Raw genomic sequence first — 8,943 nt, forward strand, 5'->3', positions numbered from 1 at the left:
AACAGCAAGTCCTTGGTGCCTTCGGGTGTTGCAGCAAAACCTGCTACAACCACCTCTTCCACAGGCCGCTCCTCCGACATCAAGTGCCACCGCTGCCAGGGACTTGGCCATATTCGGTGAGATTGCCCCAACAAACGGGCATACATTGCTACTGGTGATGGTGGGTATGTTAGTGCTTCTGATGTTGAAGATGAAGATACTGTTGGAGCTAACATTGCAGAGACTTATGATGGTGATGAAGAGGTTCTTGGTACAACAGCGACCGAGACCTAAAAGGTCTTGATTGTGCACCGAGCTTTGAGTGCCATGGCTAGTGACGATGACAACAGACAGCGCCACAGCCTCTTCAACATGTTCCTCATCGTTAAGGACTGCCGTGTACATACCATCATTGACAGTGGTAGCTGCAATAACTTGGTGAACGTTGAGTTGGTCAAGAAGCTTGGCTTGACCCCACGAGAGCATCCCCACCCTTATCACATTCAATGGTTTAACAACAGCGGTATGTTCAAGGTAACAAAAACAACAAAGGTGCATTTTTCTATTGGCTCTTACCATGACTTTGCTTATTTTGATGTGGTGAGTATGGATGCTTGCTCTCTTTTACTGGGACGTCCTTGGGAGTTTGATACTGATGCTATTCACCATGGTAGATCTAATAAATATACTTTCATGCATAAGGGAAAGAAAATTGTGTTGCTTCCTATGACTCCCACTGAAATGGTCTACTTAGAACATGAGAAAAAGATTAATGCTAAGCAAAAAGGTGTTTTGAACTCTAAAAATCAGCAACCTATTAAGTTAAAAACTCCTACTTTGCTAGCCACTAAATCTGATCTTGATGAGTTACATGTCTCTATTGGACTTTGCTATGCCTTAGTGTGCAAAAATGTTTTCCATTCCATTGATGATACGTCTATTGCTTTGCCACCGGCTATTGCTAACCTTTTGCAAGAATATATGGATGTGTTTCCCTCTGAGATACCCCCTGGATTACCACCTGAGTTGCTTCCAGATTTTCGGGTTAGTTCCACCTTTAACATTTCAGATTTGAAGCCATATATGGGTGACGAAGATGAGATCAAGTCGAGGACGACTCCAATTCAATAGGAGGAGGATGATGAGGACATCACTTCTATACATACAATGAATGGACCGATAACACAATCTCGTGCACGACAGCTAAATCTCCAAGTACGTTCTACCCTAGTCAATTGTGTTTCAGAGCTTACGCTTGGGGTCATGGATGTTTTGATGATTAGGTACCTTGGAGAGGACCAGCAAGGACGTGGGAAAGGCCAAGGTGTTGAGGAGGAGGAGCAAGGGCGGCCACAACAGGAAGGAGATCAAGTCCGACTTGGCTGCGACTCCATCTCAGGTTTCAAGACCAGTCTGCACTAAAATGGATGCCCAGGATGCATCCAGACTCCGATTGCGACGGACTTGACATGGTTGGAAAGATAAGGAGATTATCTAACCAACCCAAATGGTTCCACCCTAAAATTCATCCGTAGTCAATGGGAATCGTCGAAACAAGTCAGCGTTCAGATTATGTTTTGGTGCTGCAACACCGTCTGTTGGGCCGTTGGGTCGTGTATCGCGTCGGAGCCCATTAGGTGCGAGTCCAAGGGTCACGCACGCCCTAATACTCTATTTATTCATCAGCCGTTGCCACATTTAGGTTTGAGTTTTGCTTAGATCAATTCTGTCATCGAACAGTGTCGCCGTCATCGGCTTGTGAGACCCCATCCCATAATCAATACAATTTTGGTTGCGTTTCTTTCCTGTTCTTGCTTGTGTTCTTGATTGCGCTTGAAGGGATAAGCCTTAGTAGCGAGGTCATTCGTGTGTCATGGGTGATAACCAACGGAGCTGTGGTGTAGTGATTGCGAGGAACCATTCGCTCGGAGCCTTGGATCATCACGTCGAGATCTCCACACAATCAAGTTATTGTATCTCACAGAAGATCGGGTCGCGTCTACTATCTGAGAGGATGTTTTCATTTCCAATTTTGAATCCTGATTTTTAGCGATAAAGTGGGTCAGATCACAACAATATGGGTACACATTTCATTATCTGAATTTAGCGAACCAAATTATTTATATCCAAAGTTTTGAATCCGATGAGAAACGACAACACGAATTGAACTGATTTTAACTTCGATATTGTAGTTAGCGTTGGTTTACGTAGAAGTCAGACAAAAATTTATCTGGTAAAGAATAGATTAAATTACCAAGATTTGAGTTTTAGCCTGATGTTAATGGATCAAGCTAAACAATATCGGATTCGACTAGGAAACGGCTCAGTTTATAATTCTATGCCTGGTTTTTCTCGGATTCCGGGTGTAGTCCGATTTTGTATTAACACTTTTGTCGCCGAGTTCAAATAAATTTAGTCGGGATAGAAGTCATCAGAGTGGGTCGATCTTCCGAATTCGTACCCGTTTACTCGATAGATTTTAATTAGGCACAGGACTCGCAAACTTTCAGAAAAATGTTGTTCTGAAATTCGTGAAAATTTAGGAGGAGTCTAAATAGACAGAAACAGATGCGATATTGAAATCGCGATAGCCGAAGATGATTCAAATTTAGCATCTGTTTTATCTACTCATATTACGTGCTTAAATCCGTACTCGCTGTCGAGCAGATGATAAACACCTGGGTGTATATAGTTATTGTGAACCCTAGTATATAGTATCCATGACTCTGGTCATTTGAAATAATAAAGGAGCTCTTTTGATTATGTGATATATTCATGAGGCATATTTATGTTGAATAACTCCTAAATAAACACATGAAATTATGCATCATGCTGGAAATCTTTTGTTTGTGCATCAAACTCAAACTTATAATTAAAGCAAACCTAGCTTCAAATTCAAATTTGAGCACTGAAAAATATAGGGGCAAAAGAGTGGAATAATAATATTAATAAATAAAAACTATTATCGCAAGCAGTAGAAGTATTATTTATATTAGATTTTTGTGTGATATTTGAAATCTAGAGTTCTAAATAGGAGTTTAAATTTAGTTTGAATATTTGAAATTTGAAAATAGCAAAGAAAAGAATGGAAAAGAGAAAATAGGGGAAAGCTGGCACTTGGGTCGAATTGGCTGGGTGGCCCATTTCCATCACACTGCGTGTCGGCCGTCGGCCCAGACTGGGTTGAGTCCCGCTGACTAGTAGGGCCTGCCCGTCAGTGGCGCGGCGCGCTTCCCCTCTCCACTCAAGCCGTTGGCAGCGACGTCTAGGGGCCACTCCGTTAGCCTCTACTTCCTTTCTTCCTCACTGGTGGTGGGCCCGGCCTGTCATCTTCCTCATCGCGCGATCTCAACGGCTCACCGAGCGAAGTAGACACCATGGACCTCATGTCGATCTTAGGGTTCCGTTAACCACCAAATTGTGTGGGGAGGCTATAAAATCATACGTCGAAGCCTATCTTCCGTGTTCCTAGCTGAGTCCAGCTACCCGACTCGAAACTGTGGAGGTGAACGTCGGTGCCGTGGGAAGAAGGATAGCTGCCACTATCGATCCTCCCCAAGGGTGACTCTCCGACCTGGGCGTACCATATAGAAGCTTCGCGAGATCACCAGGAACATGTTTGTGGGAGTCTTGGGCCGGGTAACCTATTCGGTTGCCCGAAATTCGTCGTCGGCGCAGTTGGGCCGCCGTGAACCGCCAATCGCCGAGGGCGGCACCACCGTCAACCGAATCACTGGTGAGTCATATGCCATCGCGTTCACCATGCCCCCATAGTTGTGAATCCATAGTCGGTCAGGAGTAGGGTGCTCCGTGGCACCGGATCGGATTTCTCTGGTAAGTCACCACCGTGCTGGGCGTGGCGAGAGGAGGGAGATGAAGTCGGGGCCGTTGATCTGACTACGTATGATCCTGATTAGAACGCGAATACCTCTTCATGCGATCAGATCTGGGCCATGGATCCATGATTGGGCGAACAAGGGTCGATCGCGATCGTTTATAATTTGGATCGTAGATTGTCAATCCAACGGAACCCTGTGCTTACCGGATCGGGCAAGGGCCGATTTAATATGAGCCCTTGGTTTCTGATCGGACGACTCGAACCGACCAATACCCCTTTGTCGTTTACATTTTCTAAAAGAAACCCTCGTGTTTCTACATATCAACCCGTCGTCCATAGCTGTTAAGAAATAATTACAACTTAGCCCTAGAACTTGCATTTTAGCCCCTATACTCCCTAGTTTTTATGTCTGCGGTCCATAGGATGTTAGGAAATGGTTAAATTGATATTTAAAATGATTTTGGTATAAAAATATTTCTAGAAACTTGTTTAATTCATAAGTAATTCATTTTAACACCTTTTTATCCATTCCAGTTGCATTAAATTCGTATTAATATGGATTATCATCTGGTAAACCTGTTTTGTCATGAAATGTAGGTTAAAATTATGCACTTAATTTATTCTATATCTAACACGTAAAACTTCGGAAAAAACATAACTCTTTAACTAAAACTCTGAATTTAGTGATTCTCAAACCTAGGATCTCGTTACGATGCGTAGATCATTATTATGCAATATGTTCTTTTGATTGGTGTCACACCCGGGTTTTAGGGGTCCAAAGCCCGGGCGCGAACATAAACACCAGGTGTGCTGGGACCAAGTCTCACACATATGATGTATAGTGGCACAGGATCGAATGTCACATCTTTATATATAACAGGAGTTCTATACAAAATAAATAAACAATTACGTTATAAGGAGACAACGGTCCAGCAACCCAAAGTTGACTGGGAGACGACGGCCTAGACCACTCACGAACTCATCACAGCATCCTCCATGCGCCTCATCCTGTGGTACCTGTTCTTGACCTGTGGGGGGTGTGAGACAGCAAGAGTCAGCTCACATACGTTCATCGCTCAACAAGTTGTGGGGAATAATGTGAATGAACTCGCCAAAGGTGGGAGCTCACATGAAGTGTAAGGCTTACCAAAGAGGATGGTTAGAGCTGAGCATTGCTTTTAAAGTTGGTCAAAATTTTATTAGCAGTTACTAAGTACAAGTAAATACCAACCCAATTAAATAGTAGAACAAAAGTAACAACATCACCTGCGATGCAATGCATATGGCAAATTGAATTTAGTTCCATAAATTAATCATGTGAGGGTCCGAGCTGCTCATGACCGTGAGCACGGCTAGTATACCAGTTTTACACTCTGCAGAGGTTGTACCCTTTACCCACAAGTCATGTTACCCATCTGCCAAGGGATCGCGACTTCCCATACACCTCTACCGAGGAGGCGAGGCAGGGTAACACTACGAGGCCTTTACAAAGTTCCACTAGCTTCAGAAAACTCGCTACAGTTTATAGGAAGCTCCAATGCAGGAATCCCTTGCAGGACCGCCATCGCAGCAAAATCCTCCCGAGGGCCTCCCTACACTGACCACTCCCCTACTGCCCTTGCCCCTTTCGGGTAAGGTAGTCCTCCACTAGCTTTCCTAATTAATCAGCCAAGGGCGTCCCATTATACCCTTGTGGTAGCACTGTTTTCCCGGGTGGTCGCTCCATGTTCCAATTAACATAATGATCTTATCATGAACGATAAATAACAACGGATAACAAAAGTATAATCATGAACATTGTATCTTCATACCCAAAACCACATAAAGCACTAGCAAGTACTACCCAAAAAGTTCAGTGGTAAACAAGGTATAAAGATAGGCAAACTAGGGTAACCTATTGGGTCCCATCAAAATTAACCTATGCAGATCATTATGATTAATTAGAACATGAGTGGGTAAAAAGAAGTGATCAAGGGCACAACTTGTCTGGCACTTGAGATTCCAGGTACCTCACCAAATTGGTCTTCGGGTGACTCGTGACCTCGCTGCTACTCGTAGCAATACATACAATCAAACAAACAATGTATATGGTAACATTACACTAAAGATAGAACACAGTTGCATTAAAACATAAAAGATTTGGATTGTATAAGCTTTTGGATTTATTTTTTTTATAAAAAAAACAATTACAACTTTATTTATTATTTTATGTAAATCGATGCTTCTGCTAGTGCGGATCCTATGTGCAATAAACCATATACTTTAGGTCGTGGAAAATAATTTTTTTGCAAGAGACATAAAATAGTAAATTCGTTTTTTTTTTTGGGAAAGAACATGGCTCTTACAAAAATATAGGCACGACCGCAGCTTGGACGACGTGACGTGATTATATTGAAGCCAACCACACATATGGACATGGGGTGTTTGAACGATGAAGATCCATGAGACATCCAGGAACGAACAGTGGCTTGCTTCTTTTCCCTACGTATACAACGCTTTCTTCGTTTCTTCTCTACTGCACCAACGACACGCACAGCGGGTCGGAACGGCACCGACGGAGTCTTGCTGGCGGCCGGTCCAGAGGAATCAACGGTGACCGGATCATCACCAACCTCAACAACAGACGGTAGCAGCACAGCCCGGCGGCGCCTTGGAATCTGGCGGCCGGATCTCACCGGCGACAGCGATTAGGCGCCCCAGTATCATAATCACCAACGTTCTGGAGTATGAATCATGACGCAAATAGCTTCTACTCATAGTGGGCAAGAAATTGAACTCGGGGAAAGAAATCTCACCGGAAGGAACAGGGACAGACGGCCTTCAGAGACTCGACCGAGAGTTTTGGCTGTCCGGCAATGGAGTCAGCCCTGGTAGTAGAGGCAGACCACGATGCAGCAGCCCGGCGATGTAGCACCCCGCAGGTGAAGGATTCCCCGGCCACCAGGGCACCCTCCATGTGACTCGACGACCAAACTGTCTCTACCTCTCTCTCGGCATTTTCCTCGCTGTTTGGCCCATGGTAACGCAGCAGAAGCCCCAGGCGACGGCAATAGAGGCGGCCGTGCACCAGAGGAAGCGCGGAGTCGTCAGAGGGAGCCCCGCTCGGCCGCCAAGGAAGAGGAGCAGGGATACCGGGTGCCGAGCACCATGGATGGGCAGGAGAGGAGCTCGGTCGAGGGGAGAGAAATGGAGAGGAGAGGGAGGAGAGATAAGAGAACTCGGCGACGAAGACTCCAACCCGCTCATCTCTTCTGTGGCGCGAGGGACGAAGTTCATATGGCCAGGGGAGCGGCGCGCGCGCCCCGCCGGGGTCTTCGGCCGGATTTGTTGAGCTGCCCACGAAGCACGGATGACTGAGGGTTGTTGGGGGAAGAAGTTGTGCGTGCCCAGATTCTAGAAGCACTAGACGAGCGGACGCACTGCCACCCATCGGGATTCCGTTGAGATCTCCACGGAATTAAGTTGGAGAAGGGAGCCATGAGCGCTGGGCAAGCGGATGAATCAGACAGGCATACCCCGAGGTCACGGGAAAATCCAAACTGACCCCTAGGTTACCGGTGAGCTAATCCCTGCGAGGAGGTTGGATCGTGCGCAGCAATCGGACCACGCGACATTAGCGCAACTCCGCCATGCACGGCGCTCGTTGGGAGGAAGAGGCATAATGGCCGTCGACTGGGTCCCGCCAAGCAGTCTGCGCAGCATGCGTGGGAGCATCGCGCCAAAGCATGTGGCGGCTAGGGTTTGGGGCTAGCGTGCATAGGATAGCGGCAGCGCCTAGTTGGGCCGCGCAGGCGAAAGGCTAGGTGGGCCGGCACCCAAAATTCAGCCCACGCGGTTGAATACGGTTTTGCCTTTATTCTTTTCCTTTTCTATTTTTCCTATTTCTTTCCTTTCCATTTCAGATCCAAATTTTGAATTCAAAGTTCGCAGAAGAATCTGTACTCATTTTAAGTATTCAATTTGAACAAATCAGTGGGGTGAATTTATATATTTATAAATTCTATCTTGTCTTTCATAGTATTTCTCTCTTGAATTCCAAATCCAAATTTAGGCTTTAAACCAAATCTTCATCTCTTTATTGTATTCTCCTGTCATTCCTTCTTGACATTACAAAATTCTAATTCCAATCTAAGATAAAGTTTAGGAATTCAAATTTTTAATACATACTCTAACTCAATTATGAAGCCATAGATATATATTTATTTTAATTGATTAAATGTTTAAAATATGAAACACACTCATATTGCTTTCTTTCTTTTTAGAAAACTAGTATTTTGGCTGTGGGATAAGAAGTAAAAGTTACTTTAAAAGTAAATATTCATGTAAATAAGTGCTTATGGTGCATCCTGTAATGATATGCATAATCATTTAGTTGAATAGAAAACTTTTCTATTTCTTCTTTTCTAAAGTAGTTCTTGGTTTTCAAAATTTAGTCCTCAAATTTCAACACTCAAGTATAATTTGAGATCACTAACTTTGCTATTTTATTCCTTCATATATTTATTTTATTATTAATTTTTTTTCTTATACAGATTTTGGCCTTACAAATCCTACCCCCCTTAACAGAAATCTCGTCCTCGAGATTTGTAAGGAAAGGGTATATAACCATGTTGTCTCAAAACATATGCACAAACAAAAATCTCGGCATGATGCATAATTTATTAACAATGCATGGGGTCACTTAGACCTTATCATTCCTCCTAAAATAGTATCATACCATTTACTAACTAAGGTAACATTTGGATCTTACAAATAGTAATAATTTATATATATGTTTATGTAGCTTGGTGGAGGTGGTGGTTAGGAAAGCATGGGTGTATATATGTATGTCCACTTTATTATGTAGGATAGAAGATGCCTTTAAAGCATAGACAGGTTTGGGTAAAAAAGTGTAGGGTAAGGAAAGACTCCATCCAAGATTTGTGGATCTTGATTCATCTGATGATCTAGCTTGATCTTTGAAGGCTTGAGTTGGGGCTGAAGACCAGATTTGGCTTGACTCTTATCCTTCCTTAACACGGTTGATCCTTTCTTCCTTCCTTTGGTCTTGGTATGATCATCCGAGTTAGGGATATGTAGTTAAGATAATTGTGGGTAGGATATATTTCATGGGGTAGGTTGGTTAG

At 43.9% G+C, this 8,943-nt stretch overlaps 1 pseudogene across 3 annotated transcripts; it reads right to left on the reverse strand.

Annotated features, from left to right (window-relative positions):
• Window positions 1-4,740: 4,740 nt before the first annotated feature.
• LOC100304091 (uncharacterized) lies at window positions 4,741-6,998 on the reverse strand (annotated as a pseudogene). Of its 3 annotated transcripts, none has more exons than NR_154893.1 (2): window positions 6,613-6,966; window positions 4,741-4,845 (listed from the first exon to the last, which is right to left on the reverse strand). The product of NR_154893.1 is annotated as an uncharacterized protein, transcript variant 3 (transcript). The 3 variants fall into 3 exon arrangements; NR_154891.1 differs by lacking the exon at window positions 4,741-4,845 and adding an exon at window positions 6,164-6,536 and having other exon boundaries at window positions 6,613-6,971; NR_154892.1 differs by lacking the exon at window positions 4,741-4,845 and adding an exon at window positions 6,194-6,474 and having other exon boundaries at window positions 6,613-6,998.
• Window positions 6,999-8,943: the final 1,945 nt, after the last annotated feature.

The sequence above is a fragment of the Zea mays genome, chromosome 4 (genome assembly GCF_902167145.1).
Source record: "Zea mays cultivar B73 chromosome 4, Zm-B73-REFERENCE-NAM-5.0, whole genome shotgun sequence".
In the NCBI taxonomy this organism is placed as follows: Eukaryota; Viridiplantae; Streptophyta; class Magnoliopsida; order Poales; family Poaceae; genus Zea; species Zea mays.